Source organism: Strix aluco, chromosome 2 (genome assembly GCF_031877795.1).
Source record: "Strix aluco isolate bStrAlu1 chromosome 2, bStrAlu1.hap1, whole genome shotgun sequence".
In the NCBI taxonomy this organism is placed as follows: Eukaryota; Metazoa; Chordata; class Aves; order Strigiformes; family Strigidae; genus Strix; species Strix aluco.
Window position 1 is genome coordinate 74,302,623 of NC_133932.1, and position 18,935 is coordinate 74,321,557.

The following is an 18,935-nucleotide window of genomic DNA, read 5'->3' on the forward strand; positions in this document are numbered from 1 at the left end:
AGAGGTCGTGACAAAAGCAGTAGTGTCAGGAAAAGAAGCAGCAGTAGTACCACATATCCAGTAGCCATAATTTACCTGTACGGGGAAAGCTCAGTTTATGCACTGCTGTATTTTAAAGCCTGTAAAATAAGGCATTGCTTATCTTTTTAGTGTCTGATCTTATGAAGGTTTATATGCATGTTCAGCTTCCTAAATTTCAACTAGAAGCTGACTTCAGAAAGACTGCTCACAGAGCATTAAGCTAAAAATTAATATGTGTGCACAGACTCTCTTCTGCTCAAGAAAATCCTTTCTCAAACACAAACCCAATCTGATCAGTTATCCTGCATGTTTGGTGAACATCCTTCATGTTTAGGGAAGTGATGACAACTTATTTTTCAAAATTTATGGGGAAAAAGCAAAGGAAAAGCAACAGAGCTATGTCACAATAGTGTAATAACCTTTTAAACATGCAAATCAAATAAAAAGGGCTAACGGGTGCTTAGGGGTTCAAAGTACATTTATTAATGCAATTATCTCTGTTTCTCATATTTTTATGTTAAAACTTTAGTTATGTTATAACTTTAGAGCTAAATTTAAAAGAGAACTAGAATTAGCAAATTTTTTTTTTTCTTTTTTGGGTACAGAATCAAATAAACTAGTCAACTTAATTTCATGCAAAAATTCTGTACTGTGCTAAGAGCTGATGAAGAACCTAAAATTAGAAAACTGGACTGAAAACTGTTGTAAAAAAAAAAAAAAGTGTTTTAAAGATAATATCCAAGTAACTAAAAAAAAAAAATTTAAAAAAAGAGCTTGTATAACAGTTAATTTGAATATTGCAAGGGCACTCACTAGCTAACTGAAAAAGTTTTAAAGTTCAGTTAGTTTTATAGTCCGTACCTTGAACTGCCCTGTAATTCAGGCTAACCTAATGAGACTTGATTCTTAAACTGTGCTGAATTCAAAATGTCCGAGTTCAGTTTTCAGATCTACTGTGAAGATCTTCATTGCTTTCAGTAAGTCTGAACCTCAATTTTTCATCATTAAAATGAAACAGAAATGCTTTTTCCAGTCTTTTGATATAAAGGAAGAGATTGTTTTTCTTATGTGCTGCATGATGTGTAGCACAAAGGATTCCCAATCTCCTTTAATATCTCTTGGCTCTGTTAGAAAACAGAGAAGTAACTTCGTAAGTATGTTTGGGGCTGTCCAGCATTGGTTGAGCAGTCCCAGGAGCACCCTGGAGGACACTGATTCCCTTCCTGCTTAGCTGTTGTACCTCCCACAAGTCCCATATGAGCCAACAGCTTACAGGCTGTGAAGCCGACAGGAGCAGCTCTTTTGTGGAGTCTGCCTATTCCCACTCACACTGCAAATGGGTGAAAATAGATGGTGTAAGAGTGCAACGGAAATGCTCTTTACACTTAAAATAAGCAAGATCTGCTTGCTCACTTAGTACAGATGTAACTGACTATACAGTGTAAAAAGCTATCCATATTTAGACTATACAGTAACAGTATGGGTTAAGTTCATAGTTACAGTCAACATATGACTGACTTCCTGCTTACTCAGCCCAGGTCGTGTTAATTGAAAACCACTTTTCTCTTTATACATAACAGTTCATGATAATCTACACTAATGTTCCCCTATTACTTTAGAAAATTAGAGAAAATAACTCTGGTCATCACCTACGTGATGAAGATGTGTCTCCAGCATTGCCAAGTGATTAATCATGGAGTATGTTTTGCATTAATCCCACAATGGGCCAACTATGTAGGGGAAACAATAGCACTTTTGAGTACAATTGGTTAGTCATTTCCGAAAAGATCTAAGAGTGTCCTCCACCTAACTTAGTCATCTCCAGAGACAGAAATTCAAATAGGTGACATTTAGGACGCTTCCTGAAAGTCACAATTTATGTACATCGCACAATCACCTCAAAACCGAGACAAGTGAGAGGCTGGAGCATCTGTCATACAAGAAGAGGCTGAGAGAGCTGGGACTGGTCAGCCTGGAGTAGGAAAGGCACAGGGAGATCTCATCATTGTGTATAAATTTCTGATGGGGTGAATAAAGAAGAAGGACCATTCTTCTCAGAGATGCCAAAGAAAGGAACAAGAGGCAACAGGCTCAAATTGACATACAAGAAATTCTGCTTAAATATAAGAGAACACTTATTTACTTGTGAAGGTGGTTGAAAATTAGTTGTCCAGAGATGTTGTGGAGTCTACTTGGAGATACTCAAAACCCAGAGCAACCTCCTGTAGCTGACCTCTTCTCTGAGCAATTTCATACTCAATTAAACAGTTTTAACAAAGTCAAACATTTTCTACCAACTAACCAACAGGGCATTTACTTGAAACAAAAGACAATGAGGTTCAATTTGTTAGTGTGCACTGTTATGAATTTGAAGTTTGATCTCCTAAAAGCCACAGTTTCCAAGTGTCTGTTTTATTGGCTGTCCCAGGAATTATTTTTCTTCTGTGTGTTTCTTGCTGGAAATCCTATGCTTGTCAAAAGCCTCACATATATACTTTTAGCCAACCTAGGTTTTCTGGGAAAAAAATATTAAAAGAATTGCAACCAGCTTTCCTCTGAAGTGCTATATAGAGAGTTCATTATCACCATGAACTGCTGTCTCTTCTCATCTGACCATAGTTTTTGCCTTTTAATCTGCTGGGTCCTCTTCCTGCTTTTCATTAAGAATGGACCTGGGAGACTACCAAAAGCTATCAAAACCTTCAGTTTGTATCTCCTTGAAAATAGTTTTCACATCTTCCTGACAGTCACTGAGAAAGACCAACAAACAAACAGATAAATTTACATTTAGGATATTAAAGAATTTCCCTGAGATTCTTCCCTTTATCCTACTCACTGGTATTTCCCAGATCCCTCTTGATGTTTTTTTACATAGCAATATATATATATTTTGACATTCATGCCATTTTGTTATTGTAAACAGAGAAATCTCAAAAAAGTAGTCTCCTGTTACATGACAACTTGAAGGTCTCCCCATGGCTTCCAGTATTATTTTACTTGACCTTTAGTTAAAGATCTGACAGTTGTTAGGAACAGTCTTTGTAAGTCCTTTGGGTGATCAGTGACAAAGCTTTTATAGTGTGCTTTATATTTATATTCCTTAACATCAGGCTATAAAATACAAGCTTGCAAAAGCCTATAATTTACTAGGAGATAACAAGTATTCATGTCTTTTATTCTTGTATTTACTTTGAATGCCATAAATCAAACCTGGCACAAGATGAAGCAGCAGCTTATTTTAAGGTGTATTTAGAAGGAGAATTAACACCGAAGACTATAAATTTCCAATATACTTACAGGACTGTTTTTCCTTGTTTTTTTGTTTCTTGACAAGGACTGATTCAAACTCAGTAACCCAGGATAGACATGAATGATAAATACACATCCAGATTTGTGGTTCTAACATTAATGTATAACATTTATTAATATATAATATATGGCAAACTTGTAAACATAATTTCTTCAAAGCCATGTATATTAGAATATCCTTGTGAAGATTTTATTACCATTATGTGCAACAGTCTCTGAGATGTATTTTTCCTTGCTGTCACAGAATGTGATACTCAATCCAGTTTAACTTTCTAATATGCTCTTAAAAACTGAACTGAGTGGCTGGCATAGAGGGACCAAGTTCTTCAGTCCAAGTTATTCAAATAGGCCCCTAAGCTTTGTATATGTACACAAAATCTAGTTTCAAAAGATTCTCCGGAGTCATTGGTCCCCATTCAAATTAATGAGTACTCACACTCTGGAAAATTCCAGTCATTTTTACTAATATTGCTTTATATTAATGTAGCTAAAGACGTGAACAATGTTGTTAATATGACTGACATGCTTTTTGTGGTGATAGAATTTCAAGACAGCTTTGCTGCAAGATAAGCAGGTACGCTAATTTTTGTTGCTGGGTTGACTGCAGCTAATATAGCAATGACAACATATGCAGATGGCATTTTATCACACTTTCAAATATTTTTAAATTACTTTATGATGTCACTCACAGTTCATTGCTAGGTGTCTCACCTGTTGAACATGAATTTACCAATATACTCTGTCAACATTGCAGATCTAACTAGTCTTTTTTAACTTTTCTATTGCCAGTCTGATACCTGTTTCTACTTTAGTCCAGTTTCTCTGGTGCAAGTTTCTAATTTATGCACACAAAGCAAAATTTTGCTAATCTATAACACTTCTTGGTAATACCAGAAAAGATTGGAGTTATACTATCCACTGCAAATCCAATGTATAGTCTTAAAATCATCTACTAGGAAACAATTTATCATCATATATATAGCTATGAATGTTTAGTAAGGTAGAATTTGAAAAACACAGTTTTTAAAAAAACAGGAATAATATGGCTGTCTTAAACTGTATACCTTCTGTAAACATGTCTATAGTAGTACTACAGAGAAAATAGTCTACCGAGAACACATCAGCAATGTCTGGTAAGAAAGATGGGAAAGAAGGAAAACAAAGGCTGAAAAGGAGGAGGAAGAAAGCTACTTCCAGATAAATGCTTATAAACATGATATTTGAATTTCTTCTTGCAATAAATACCGCAAAATAAATGTTAATTTATAATGCTACAGGCTTCTTGTAGCTTCCAATACTGTCAGCCGTTGGAGATGGGGTTTACACACTCATCATATAACTTGATTATTCAGTAGATTGGGAATTTGTACCCATAAAAAGTAACATATTGTTTTGCTGATTAAGGATACCAATTAAACTCAGACACCAGAGTGAAAAGAGTAGGCGTATTTTACTGGTGATAACTCAATAATGTAACAGAATAGTACAGAAAACATGCAGTAAGAACAGGCAGAATAATGCACCTAAAGCAACAAGTAGGAAAATACAGGGTAATGCATCAAATCATTGCTACATGAGAGAGAGAACAGTCATTAAGAAAGATACATCACCACTTGCATACGTTACCGTCATCCAGATCCGCAGATACTGGGGAGCCCCGGTTACAGCGAGGATTTGGAGAGCCTGCTCCAGCAAGTGGGAAATCCTACGCGGTGCATCCATCTGTAGGTGAGGCTTCCAAAGTCGCTGTAAGTGGGCCCAGCCTTATATACTAGGGATCGGCAAGCCAGAATAACTGGCACCTTTGTTTTGAGCGGAAAATTTTTGGTTTAATTCTCCTGTTGGATTCCACCCAAAGCCTGGCCAGGGCTTGTGGGGGGAAACCAAGGGAGTTTCTAACAAAGCCAAATACTTGGGTTCTCAGCCTTGAACAAGGCTGAGAAAGGAAAGTTGGATATATTCTCTCGGCCTTTCATCCTCACTACTGATTATATTCTGTCTAAGCTGCATCTATCACTAGTGAGCCTTACATATTTTGTTAATGACTGCATGCTAAGTTACCAGCTTTGGCTTGGGACCTGTTGTTCAGGCTTCAGTATTTCAACGCTTTAGCACTTTTTACATCAACATAAGTGGGTTGTTATAACTTAGTACAATACCTACTAGCACAATGGTTATCAGTTATAAAATATACAGGATTCATCTATAGGTCAACTCTGTCTTGGGCCTGTTGTCCAAGCCTTAGCACTTCAATCGGTCCTTTGACATATGGGTGAATCATGGCTGTCAAACCATTTCTATACTTAGTGACATTAGTTTTTGTTCATTAATTGATGATGTCTCATCAAGCATGTCCCGATCCAATATCGGGAAGGATTCTTAAATGATCCTAGAAGTGAACTTAAGACACAAACAAGGTTAGATGCCATACAACCTTGTAAGCTCTATTTCCCATAACAATCAATAATAACAATAGGACAGAGAGAAGAAGAAAGAAAAAGTCAGAATACCTAAGCAAGCAAACAGAAGAGATGCAGCAAGATCAGTTACCACCACTACGAATCCAGTGATGTCCCGTTGGCCTGGTCTTGGTGCAGGTGATAAGGTTGATCCAAGCTCCGCCGAGAGAGAGGTGATGTCGAAATCCCGAAATCCCAGCTCCGAGCCCCGAGAGAGGAGTACACAGTCCTTTTATTGTTCCAGTCCCCACAATTCCCCCAAAGAGTCCGCCCATTTCCACGGAGCTCATTGTCATACGTGCCGCCCTGTGTTCTTCCATGTGCACATGCCCAGGTGTTCACGGTGGTCTCCACTTGGCTTGCGCGTTTGGCAGGCCTGCCAAGGATGTCATTGTTCTGGCTTCAGGCGGATATGGTGGTTTCTTCAGGGACAGTTCATCTCCTTCAGAGCATACTCCTCCATGGCGACAGGATGTTGAGGCCAGGTAGTGGTAGTGGTGCAGCAGCAATGTGGAGACAAACACAGTCTAACACAGTCTTTTACATATTAAATATGAGCAATGGTCTGCTGTTTTTGTTGTATGCTAGATGTATATCACAAATGTACAAATACCCAATGGCAGGTTCAGAATACCGATTTTTTGCCTGTTAGAAAGGGAGACATGTGAGGAATAGAATTTTGTTGATTATCACCAAGTAACTCATCTTAGTGGAAAGAACCTGATGTATGTTCTATATGGAAGATGTAAATAAGTACTCCAATTCATTCTGTTTGGTGCTGCAGAGTTTCTTTCTATTCCTCAGCTCCAAATAGTCACAGTATCTACTAACAACCTCTTAGCTGATTTGCTCAATACAGGATTGTCACTCTCTTGCTCCTCTGCTGTTTTTGACACCTGTTTAGCTAAAAGATTGCTCAGAGATTTAGCTTGCCTCAAGCAAGTTTCACAGGTTCCTACTTCAGCGTCCTCATAGGGACAGATCTGAAAGGGATGAAGCTCATACTGGATAGTTGGAAAACTAAATCTAGAGAAATAGAAGAAAAGAGCTTGTAAGGAGGAATTATAGTCAATGTAAATGAATAATAAGTTTTATTCTTGTACGAGAACCTCTTGAGAGGTTCCAAACAAAGGCCTTTGAAAGACTTCAGGTAAAGACAGATGGGTCTGATTGTCTGTGTCATTAACACATAAGTTTTTGTTAAAGTAATCAAGTGGTGGAAATGGGTTAGGATGATGGCATCACAAAATGTAGCTAACATTAAGATGGTCATGACTCACAATAGATGCGTGTCAGAATTTCGTTCACTCCTTCCACCTGGGTGAATGGATGCCACTGTCATTTTAGGCTGCCATACTTAATACTCATCTATTATCATTATACATTTCCTGTGCACTTGGAAGTTTGAAAAAGCACTGTATAAAGAAGTTTTTAGTTCTTTCTTTTTAGATTGTTACTTTCAAGCTGAGTAGATTGAAGAATCTTTTCCTTCATGGTATAATCTAACGAGTTCCTAGTAACATCATAAAATTCTTCAGATTCACAAACAAGTCTAAAAATAGAAGACATATAACAATAAAAAAAACACTCATAGAATATAGCAATAAATTCAACAGCAAGGTATTTCCAGGCTTACACATTGTATGATGTGGTCTGACTAAAGAAATACATCTCTATCAGTCATTTACATCACTCAAACACTCCATGTGATACTTTGAGATTAAACTTTCTCCTGAGTTGTCTCTGAATCTCTGAATCTTTCTGCCAGAAGAATGACAGGAATGGTGTCTTCTTCCTTTAAGGGTCTTACCATCTCCCTACTTTTCTGTCCTAAAAACCTTGTCCTCTGTAAACTGTGATTTCTTTCTGTTATTTAAGGTATGACATTCATTATCATAATAAGTGTATTAGAGCAAAGTTGCATCCAGAATTCAACAATGTGCTGTCTATTCAAGTGTGCCTTCTGTCTGCGACCTTCATGCAGCAGCTACTGTCCCACATATCAATGAGTTCACAGCAGAAGTAGATGAAAAGGGTGTAGAAGATAAGGATGGAAAAAGATTCAAAGCCACAAGATTTTGAAACTGAATAAAATGCCCATTACTATGGTATATAGAAGTTAGTGAACATCAGAAGACAGGACACTTAGAACACTTAGTACACTTAGAAGTGTACTTAGAGAAAAGTACACTTAGAAGTGTACTTAGAAACAAGTACACTTAGAAATAACATGTAATGGATAGTCTGTGTCTGAGGAAAAAGGCGAGTATAGGAGATGCAGTTAATGAGAAAAAGCTGGAACATCTTTCTCTACAGAACAGCAGAAGAGTGGCAGTTAAAACAATTCCTAAACCAATAATTTCTCCTTAAGTGATGTTTTCTACTTTGTGCAGGAAATACTAATAACAAATGACTCAAGTTGAATCTAGAAATTCAAGGCTGGTTTAAATGAAACTTATTGCTTACATACACAGAGACTCACAGTTCAATAATTTAACTTGGTTAAACCTCATCTGGATGCAGTTCAAATTTACACTTGAAAATAATGAGGAAATAAATTGATCTTTTAACATCATTTGACAAATGGTTCTTTTAGCTCATGTTAATCAGGAAGTTAGAGAAGGAGTTTTCTTCAGAAGGAATGATGTGCTTTAATTTTTTTCAGTTTTCTTGCATCATGCAGTAGTGTAAAAATAGTGTCTTTTAATGATATGTGTATGTAATCTTTAATATGGCAATAACCATATCTAATACTCTATGCTGGAGGACTTAAAAATGCATAATAACAACTTATTCACTAAGTAGGAAAAATCAGGACATGGTTAACCTGCTTTCATAGATTCACTCAGAATTTTGAATGTGTGGCTTTTTGTTGTGCTTAATGGAAATGTCTAGTGCTTGAAAATCATCTTGGTACCATTTATTGCAGCCCTGACTGCTTTGCTTGAAAGGCTTGTACTTAGAGGAAATGACATTTGTTGGTATACTCCCACATTAAGTTTTGAATGAGTTCTAAGTTTTAATTTATAATGGGCCTGAATGGCTATTCCAAGCATCTTCTGTGAGGTACTTCAAGCTCTTGACTCCCATTTAATGTAATAGCACTTAAGGGTGTCCCAATACCTTTCAGAATCAGAATTTGTATTTTCATAGAAATTTGTAATGCTTAAACAGTTGTTAATGATAAAATACCACCTACAGTATAGCTATCCTTGAGAACATTTCATTGCCTATACTGAAAACAACATTGTGGCAGAACTCCACAGATATCAAAACTCTTCTTTGAAGTGTTCCTTTTCTTAGGAATGAGTATACTAGCTCCTGAAGAGCTTAGTTACCAATTCAGACAAAATCTGTGAATCTTTAAATCAGTGGTAGTGTTTCCTAAGGTTAGAGTTTTGAGAAGAAGGACATACATGCACATTGAAAACATACTATTTACCATTTAGGTTGTAGAAACATTTTAATTCCCGTATTTAAAGTGAATTCAGGGAATAAGAACAGATGTTTCTTTTTTTGCAGTCTAAACTATGCCATAGCAGACCATTCAGTAGCTTCAATTGCAGATCTTCCATTATCATCTGATCTTTTATGTGTAAAAGCTTGGAAGTGTTTCAACTGATCGAACCAATTACAATCGCCACTGCTAAATTAGATTTGAATATACCTTGTTTTACAGTCAGTTGCTTCCTTTTTTTGGGGGTGGTTTGAAGTGTGTAACATTTATGCGGTACTAGTAGGGTGAATGAAGAAGATAATAAATGAATGCACAAACAAACTTCTTGTACAGAACTCTGAAACATTCATCATAAGAAGAAAAGGAAAAGGGAAAAAAGGAAAAAAGAAAAAGAAATCACCATAAAAGAAAAAAAATCACCATTTACTGTTATACAAGGATGTTAAAAATATCACAAGTTGCCTTGAAAATATTAACCATGGATGAATCAAATGACAAATTGTCAACAGCATGCCAGTAATTATGTCAAAAAATTGTTTTTCTTTCATGCAAATAAAAATGGAAATCAACATACTTAACAGAGGATTGTATGCAATTTAAGAGAGGGAGAAATCACTTTGAAGCAGCTCAGTGTATTTACCCCTACACTGCAAGTAATTAAACAATAAATATTTGGACATTTCTGTTGATCCAATCATTACAAAAAAATGTCTTGCATACTGAAAAAAGATCTGTGATCTTGCTTGACTCCCCATTCAGCATAATATTTCCACTGCCTGGCAAACAGAGATTCAGAGTTACGACCTTGGAATTTATAACCATTTTGTGTTCTGATATTCAGAAATAAAGAACAAATTATTTGCCTTGACAATAGTTTCAAGGACAGTACTGTATTCCTCCATGATTAGGGTTATTCATGTCAGTGTGACTACTCAAATGAAGAAATACAATTATATTCAGGTTTAGAAAAGTCCAAGAAATATCAGAATCTCCTGATCTCACATTTCAGATAACTCACTATTAGCTATGCAAATTGGGAAGAAGAAAACATGCATTTTAAAGAGTCAGTGTCTGTGGTAGGAGAGGTAATCTACCCTACATACTTGTTCCCCCCATGCAGTCTTTCAGGAATGTTTCCACAGAAGTCATGTCCTTTTAATTACTTGTTACATAGATTTATAGCCAATTGACTAAAACGTCCATGAATATTCATTCCATCCTTGTATGAAAACTACCATGATGTAGACAAAACCAGCATTTGCTTAAAGATGAATGTGTATAATTATTTCATATATAATTTGCACCACAAATAGTGAAATGGCTTTTTAAGGTATTACAAATGTACTAGTAGCATCTCTTATAAGAATGGGTTTTTTTGGTTTATAAAAGCAGTTATGACTGAAGCCTCATTTTGTAGACAGTGCATCACTTCAAGCATTTTCCTCACATAAATTAGCTTCTTGATGTGTTTTCCACATTCTTTGTATTCCTCACTTTACCGCTACTGTAAAATAGTTTAGCATAGTCAACCTACTCTCATCTGTCTAGACTTAAATTTTCCTTTTCTCCTGTGATTTCATTGAGTCTGCTACAGCTAGTGCTAGTGACAGATTCTGTTTGAAATCTTGTAGTTATGCATCTGTAAGGAACAAAGACAGATAAAGATTTTTTTCATTTCATTATCCAGTATTGAACCAGATTACAGGCTACCTGAAGTTGGTTTATATATTCAGAAATTACTATAATTTGAAATTAATAATTCTTATAGGAAATGATTTGGTATCGCCAGTGCAGCTTGAACAGGAGAGAAACGCATTGTTTCTATATTCTGCTGTCCAAATGGAAAGATGAGTATTTTGATGATGGTTCTATTCAAAGCTCGATCCCAAAAATCATTGAGCTCTGGCAGCTCCCACGGACATGAGTAGAAACTGAAGATGTTTACAACCTGCCTCAATAAAGTTCACAGTTTATTTATCTCCCTAGGTTTAGCATAATCTGTTTCTCAAAGTATTACTTCCAGGGGGAGGTTATATTAAAGAAGGATGACATGCTTACAGTTTTGAAACACAAGTCACTTGTTCTTGGGTGGTACTATAATTCCTGATTTCAAATATGCCACCAAAGGCTCAGCTAGTTTTTCCATGTTAAAATGGGATTGAAACAAGCCAGTATCATTTTACGGTTATGTTCACAAGTAGCCTGCAATGTTTTATTCAGAGCTATGGGGTAGAGATTTTAAAAATAAAGATAAACTGAAACAAAATCAACTAATGCAGATCAAGAGAACAGCTTTATTCTCCAGCACTTATTTTTTTCTGAATTCAACATTTCCTGAAATCAGAAGTGCAAATAACTGTTGTTTTGAGTATATACTGTCCCCTCATAAATGTATAATCTGTATTTAAACAATTCATAGCTGACTAGCTTTTGTATCTAAGAATCCATAGAAGTGTTTACTGACGATCACATTCCTTATCCATTCAAATATCACTCATAACTTTATTTATCTTAACTTTATGCAAAAGATTAATACTCTCTTCATTCAAACAATAAGCCATCTATGGCCAGTCCTAGTATAGGCCCTTTAAGTACCTGGCATCTCTCATTAAGTGAACAGTCAACAAATTTGAGGAGCTTCACTGAACATAGCATCATCAAACACTTCTTAACTGATTCAGGAATTTTAGAGCACATGAGCACTGTACCAAACAGAATTAGTAAAATGTCTAAACAAGCCAAGTATATAGAAAGACAACTTCTTCTGCACTAGGCCCTCTGATCTCAGCAGGCTGTCTTTTATGGTTTTTCAGGAACTTTTCACAACTGCCTTAAACCTAGGGATTAGTTTTAATCCTCCTACTTTCTCATAAATTCATCCTTTGGCTTCACAGTAGCTTAATTACAAACTTTTCTAGTGATCCAATCTTGTAGGACTTCTGTGTTTACAAGTCTTCAGGGATGTCTGATAATGGAAGCAAACAAGTATGCACAGGTTCAAGAAAGAAAACACTTTTTACAGTGGATAGCTCAGGAATTTGCCAGCTAGGAAACAAATAAAAGACATGAAGAATGTGTGGCCTCTTTTTTCTTAGCATTCTTTACACTTAAAATATATTTTATTATCCAAACTCCTCCCTTTTCCTTGGCTAGTTCCATAGTCCAACAACATGAAAGTCTATGTTGTTGTTCCTTTCTCCTGCCTCTTATTCTGATTTTGTCAAAGTACTATTTCATCAAAGCATCTTCTTTTCTGTAATAGTGCTTCCTTGCATTTTGGCTATCCCTTCTTGAAGAGCAGCCACCAGTCTTTTGCTGTGGATCCTGAGAAACATAACACAACCCTGAAAATTTGTAGTGTCCATAATTTTAAGATGTTCCACAATGGAACCATTTCATAAATTCCACCAGAATTCATAAAAAAGTTCTCTTAGTCCCCCCGAAATTCTCTTGACTGTCCCATCTATTGCTCTGTTAAACACTGAACAGTTAAACTTGTTCTAGGGATTTCTTTATAGTCAAGAAAAAGACTTAAAGCATGAGAAATATTTTTCCTTTTTCAGCCCTGAAATTTGAAAACTTTCCCTATACAAAGTCTGGCTTATTCAAAAAAGTGTCAAGGATATGCTGAAATATCTATAGAGTTGGCTGATATATCTCTTATTGTATGTTTCAAGTGAAAAATAATCAGCATAATATCTTTAAAATACTGGCACATAGATCATTGCAGCAATGAACTATGAGAATTTGCCAATGGCTGCTATATTCTGTAGGTGTTATTCAAAACCGGTATTTATTGTCATGTTTCTTCATTTGAGTCATGTCTTTGTATATATCGTCTTTTAGTCTTTCCATGTCACTGTGTGCAACAAATGAATTGTCTTAGATTTTGTGCCAAGAAAAGGTTTAAAATAAAAGCATTCTTTTCTGCTTACAGATTCAATGAATTTTTAATTGATTGTTAGTCTCCAAATTCTGTTTTACATGTCAGATTTTGGTTTGAACAAAAATTAAGTTTCAGCTACATCATGTTATGTGTGAAATAATTCCATCTATGTCAGTATACCAACATGTTTTGAAATGTACACTGGGCAACCAAGATTGGAATGTATCCCATTTTCTTTTTATCCTTGTTCAGATGCGGTACCAAAGGATGTCATTCAACAGTGTGTTTTCTCTGGTGGAAAAGCCATTTTAAGAACAGTTGGACACTCATTCCTGCATCCATGCAAGAAGCTATAGTATTCTCTGCTGTGCCAACTGTTAGTGAAACTCAGAAGTAAACCAAATATCTGAAATAATTCAGCTAAAAATCAAAAATAAAATAAAAATAAAGTCTTTTGCTGATCAGATTCATATAGTGGTAAAATAAAAAAGTTCCATTTGTATAATGGAGGGAAGGAAAAATGGCAGGGAACTGGGAAGCAAATTAATTTCTTTCTTTTTAGGAGTAAAATAAATATTCATCAAACCTTTTAGGTTCTGACTTGATTTTCATCTTCTCCTTATAAACAAAAATAACCAGTTAACCCATTGTTTTTCCCTAGTACTAGGTTTTCATTAATTTTTCCTTCACTGGAATCAAAAGCAATTTGACTACTAAATCTAAGTGAACAACATGACTTGGATTTAATTCATGTAGTTATGTTTATTTCTGAAAAAAACCACACCAAATAGATATGAAGCAGATATGTGGACATGCCCCTATCCCTGCCCACACCCACACCCAAAAATTATCTAGGGGTCTTACAGCTACATTATTAAACTCTTTCAGGGCAAATTCTACTTATTCAGAATGACATCTGTGTGATGTAAATTCATGTTTGTTTTTCTTAAAAAGAGACACACTCCTAACACTTGAAGATGAATAGCAAATAGATTTCCTTTGGCTTAGTCTTTTGTTGTTTTAGTATGTTTGGTAACTGGGCAATCCGTTTATAATCAGGAAAGTATTAGCATTACATTTTTCTCCTCGTTTTCCGCAGTTAGAGAATGTGTACATCTTTTTATCCATGATGCAGCTATATTATTATTGAAGAACTGCTCTACATACAATATCTCATTAAGATCAAAGAAAATCTTTAGAAAATTTAATTTCCTGATCAATTATACTCTTCTGTATCACAGCATTTTATGATTCTTTCATCAGTTTAAAACCTGAATGTGGATCATGTATGAATATATCTGGTTTTTAATTTGTTTTTTCTCCATGTCATTTCTGCAAGGTAGTTCCATGGCAAGGATAAATGGTTGCTGTGGTATCGATGGACATGGTTTCAAGACTGAAATCATTCTGTAGCAGGCTACCTTTGACATGTAGCAAATCTCAGTACTCAGTTGATTTGGAAGAGAATGGAGAATCATTTTTCCACCCATGAAACGTCCGTATTTAAAAAAATATTCTTGTTCTTCATCATGGTGATAAAAAAACTTTCAAAGTATGAAAGAAAAATGCATAGGACTTAACTTCAATACAGAATATCCTTTTCAGGTCCCTCTTCAGAGACACTGAGAGGAGACTTATGCCTGGGTCTTCTGTTTATCTTGTGTATTGGGTTTGCATGGCAAGGTTTTGGTAACAGGGGGGTCTACAGGGGTGGCTTCTGTGAGAAGCTACTAGAAGCTTCCCCTATGTCCAACAGAGCCAATGCCAGCCGGCTCCAAGTTGGACCCACTTCTTGCCAAGGCCGAGCCCATCAGTGACGGTGGTAGCGGCTCTGGGATAACATATTTAAGACAAGGGAAAAAAACCCTGCTGTAGAACAGCAGTGAGAACCTGTGAGAGAAACAGTCCTTCAGACACCAAGGCCAGTGAAGAAGGAGGGGGAGGAGGTGCTCCAGGCACTGGAGCAGAGATTCCCCTGCAGCCCGTGATGAAGTCCCTGGTGAGGCAGATTGTGTCCCTGCAGCCCATGGAGGTTAACGGTGGAGCAGATATACACCTGCAGCACATGAATGACCCCATGCTGAAGCAGGTGGATGCCCAAAGGAGGCTGTGACCCTATGGGAAGACCGTTCTGGAGCATACTCCTGGCAGGACCTGTGGACCTGTGGAGAGAGGACGCCACGCTGGAGCAGGTTTGCTGGCAGTACTTGTGACCCATGGGGAACCCATGTTGGAGCAGTCTGTTCCTGAAGGAATGTAACCCATGGAAAAGACCCACACTGGAGCATTTCATGGAGGACTGTTTCCCATGGGGGGACCCCATGCTGGAGCAGAGGAAGAGTGTGAGGAGTCCTCCCCCTAAGGAGGAAGGAGCAGCAGAGACATCTGGTGATGAACAGACTGCAACCCCCATCCCTTGCCCCACTGTGCTGCTGGAAGGGAGAAGATAGAGAAATCAGGAGTGAAGTTAAGCCTGGGAAGAAGGGAGGGGTGGGGGGAAGGTGTTTTAAGATTTGTATTTATTTCTCATTATCTTACTCTGATTTGATTGGTAATAAATTAAGCTAATTTCCCCAAGTCGACACTGTTTTGTCCATGACAGTAATTGCTGAGTGGTCTCTCCCTGTCCTTTTCTCAACCCATGAGCCTCTCATATTTCCTCTCCCTTGACCAGCTGAGGAGAAGAGTGATAGAGTGGCTTTGGTGGGCATCTGGCATCCAGCCAGGGTCAACCCACCACATCTTGTTATTACCTTAGTGTGAAAAAGAAAGAAAAAGATGTTTAGTATGGAGCTAAGAAATATATTCCAACGATTTTTTTCTTAAAACTGATGGATTTTCGTAGAATTAATTGATTTGCATGAAGAAACATTTTCCAAAAAGGAACAAAAGTAGAAAATTCCAATACAGTTTAGACAACTGGTGTGAATGGCCTCATTGCCACACTCTTCTGTTTGATACACTTATACCTGTATACATTTAGGTGTTAATTATAACATTATCAACTTTAAGCTGTTTACTTTATGCAGTGAAGAGCTTTTCTAATCACAGCATTGATGTGGCAAAGGATATTCCATAAGTTAAAACAGAAATTAATCATTTCATGCATGAATAATCAGACTTCGTGTCCAAATATAATCATGCAGAAAAGAGTCACAGAGCTCAAATACATTCAGGGTTCACAAGAGAGACAAGGAGGTAGAACAATGATGAATTATTGCTTCTGTTCCATTTATTTAAGAGAGCAGGCTAAAGCACTGTCAACTAAATGGGTCATCTGACTTCTCACTCTAAACTAGTTTTTTCTTCTGATTTCTTTTCCTGAGGTTTCCCATCAGTGCTTATTGTACCTCATCTTTTCACAGCCCTGTAACTGAGAGATTGTTAATGGGATTTCTTAGCTATCTCAAGATGTTTTCACATGCTGCAAGCTCTGCCTGTTCACCTGCATAAGCATATGTCACTTCCTCCATCCTGTGGCCTTTGGTTCAGAGTACTTCTCAGAATCTGCACAGGCTTCCCACTTAGCTGTGCATCATGCTGTTGGCTCACACTGTTCACCACAAAGCCTTTTTTCTCCCCTGCTCTTTTGGCCTTTTGTCTAACGTCTCTAACTAACAATGATAAAATGACTGTAGTATTTAATTTTAAGTGTCATTTTTACAGTAAATGGTAGCACATTAGTATGCAAATTTGAAAAACATAATGGCAGATATTTCATCATCAAATATGTTGACTGACTTTAGAAAGCAATATATATTTATTATATTTGCAAATCATGAGGTATATTATAGAAAATAAATGTTAGAAACCTTAAGTGAAAATGGACTAGTATATAATGAAACATAATTAGGTCTTCCTTTTTCACATATAGCATAACAAATACACAATCAAAACCATTAAATGTAAATATATGCACATAAGTATTTACATTACGTAAAGATCTAGCCAGGATTTGAGTTTTATCATAGCTAGAGACAAACTTTTTGCTTCTGTGTGCTTAAAAACAAAAGTGGATTGTATGAAAAGGGGTTAAGTAATTTTGGGACCAGTAATAGCTTTCTTCAGCTACCAGCCTGTCCATTGACCACAGTGTCTTTAGGCAGAAACTAAATGTGTCTCTCTCCAAAGGCAATGCCTATTGCAGCCTGTTTCCAGTCCTAAAGCAGCGCCTGCAGGTACTTTTATAATAGAACTATTGAGTAATAATAGCTTTCAACTAAGAAAATAAAATTGTAGGTCTTATGTCATAAAATAGCCACCATGGGGATTAAGAGGAATTCTGGCTTTTTCATATGCACCATGCTTTGATGTGATCTCACCGTCCTCTTTGTGGTGGAGGAGTGAAGCAGGCAAACTTCAGCCATGTGACAGAGCCATGAGATGAGGAAAAAGCATTTTATTAATGGAGGATGGAAGGGTCCGTTCCCTTCCTGCTTCCACTGCTGACTCCAAACCACTCTAAGGTCTTTCGCAGCCAGAAAAGTTGCTCAGTCCCCAGTAGCAGTATCCAGTTGCTGGCCCCTGTCCTCATTTTCTCCCCAGTTGCTGGCATCTGGGCATGCTAGCCACAGAAGCCCACAGCCCCTTTCCTGTTTCTAGAACTCAGACCTGCACACACACGTGCATGCACACACACACATATATATATACACACTCCCACGTACTATAGATCACTACAGTCACCCAGTCTCTACCTCTATCCTCTCATCTCCTCACACACAGGGACACACATTTACAAAAGAATCTTGCCAGTAGCTGGACAGGCCTATGACCTTACCAGTAGATGACCCTCTATCTCTACGGTCTCCCCATTAGCTGACTTGGACCTCCTGGCCTCTCCAGTAGCTAACTTGCTGATCCTTTTGTTTTTCCAGTGTCGGGCCAAGACTTATAGTCTTTCCAATACTTGGCTCCAAAATCTCTTCTTCTACTTGCCACATAGTCCAGCATGATTTTCACCAGAAATCACATGTTGTTGCACATCCACCAACTCAACCTGCAGGATCATTGGCCTCTCTAGTTGCTGTCAGCACAGACAGACAGACAGACCTCCTGATCTGACTCCAGTTGCTAGCATGCAAACCGTCACACACACATGCACACTGAACAGTGCTCTCATGCAGGAAAGGAATTGGAAATGTAATTCAATGAGAAGACAGGACAAACTGAACTGACTGGGTGCAGGGCATGGCCTGACCAGCGTCTTGTTTGTATGATTTGCATGTGACCAATTCTCTTTAACCCTTATCCCCGTCCTTCACATGTTTGTTCTAACTTGATCCCATACTTTCCCCATGTTTGGTTCCTCAGAGAAATCCCATAACTTCTTGTAGAATCCTGAAAGGCTCTTTCCCTGCATCCCATATGTCATGATTTGAGCTCAGAGGGCAACTGAGCATCACACAACCACTCACTCCCCCTCCCCCCAAGTGCTGAGAAGGGGAAAAGAAGCAAAGATGCCACTCACTGCCCCCTTTCCCCCAAGTGCTGAGAAGGAGGGAAGAAAGAGACCCAGGAACTTGAGATAAGGACAAGGAGGGATGAGTTCGTCTTTTAAGACACAGGCAAAAGGCAGATTTGTTAGGGGAAGGCAAAAACCATAAAATTTAATACAGACACTAACAACAACACTTAACAGACAGAGTAGGACTGTGAGAAGCATTACCACATCTTGAAAACACCTTCCCCCACCCCTCCCTTCTTCCCAGGCTCAGCTTTGCTCCTGATATCTCTACCTCCCCTCCCACAGCAGCACGGGGGACAGGGAATGGGGGGTGCAGTCAGTCTCGCCACTTCCGTG

The 18,935-nt window shown here is 37.6% G+C and overlaps 1 protein-coding gene across 1 annotated transcript in view; it reads left to right on the forward strand.

Annotated features, from left to right (window-relative positions):
- Positions 1-18,935, forward strand: part of NALF1 (NALCN channel auxiliary factor 1) — a 487,323-nt gene that overhangs the window by 310,184 nt on the left and 158,204 nt on the right. The window lies entirely within an intron of this gene.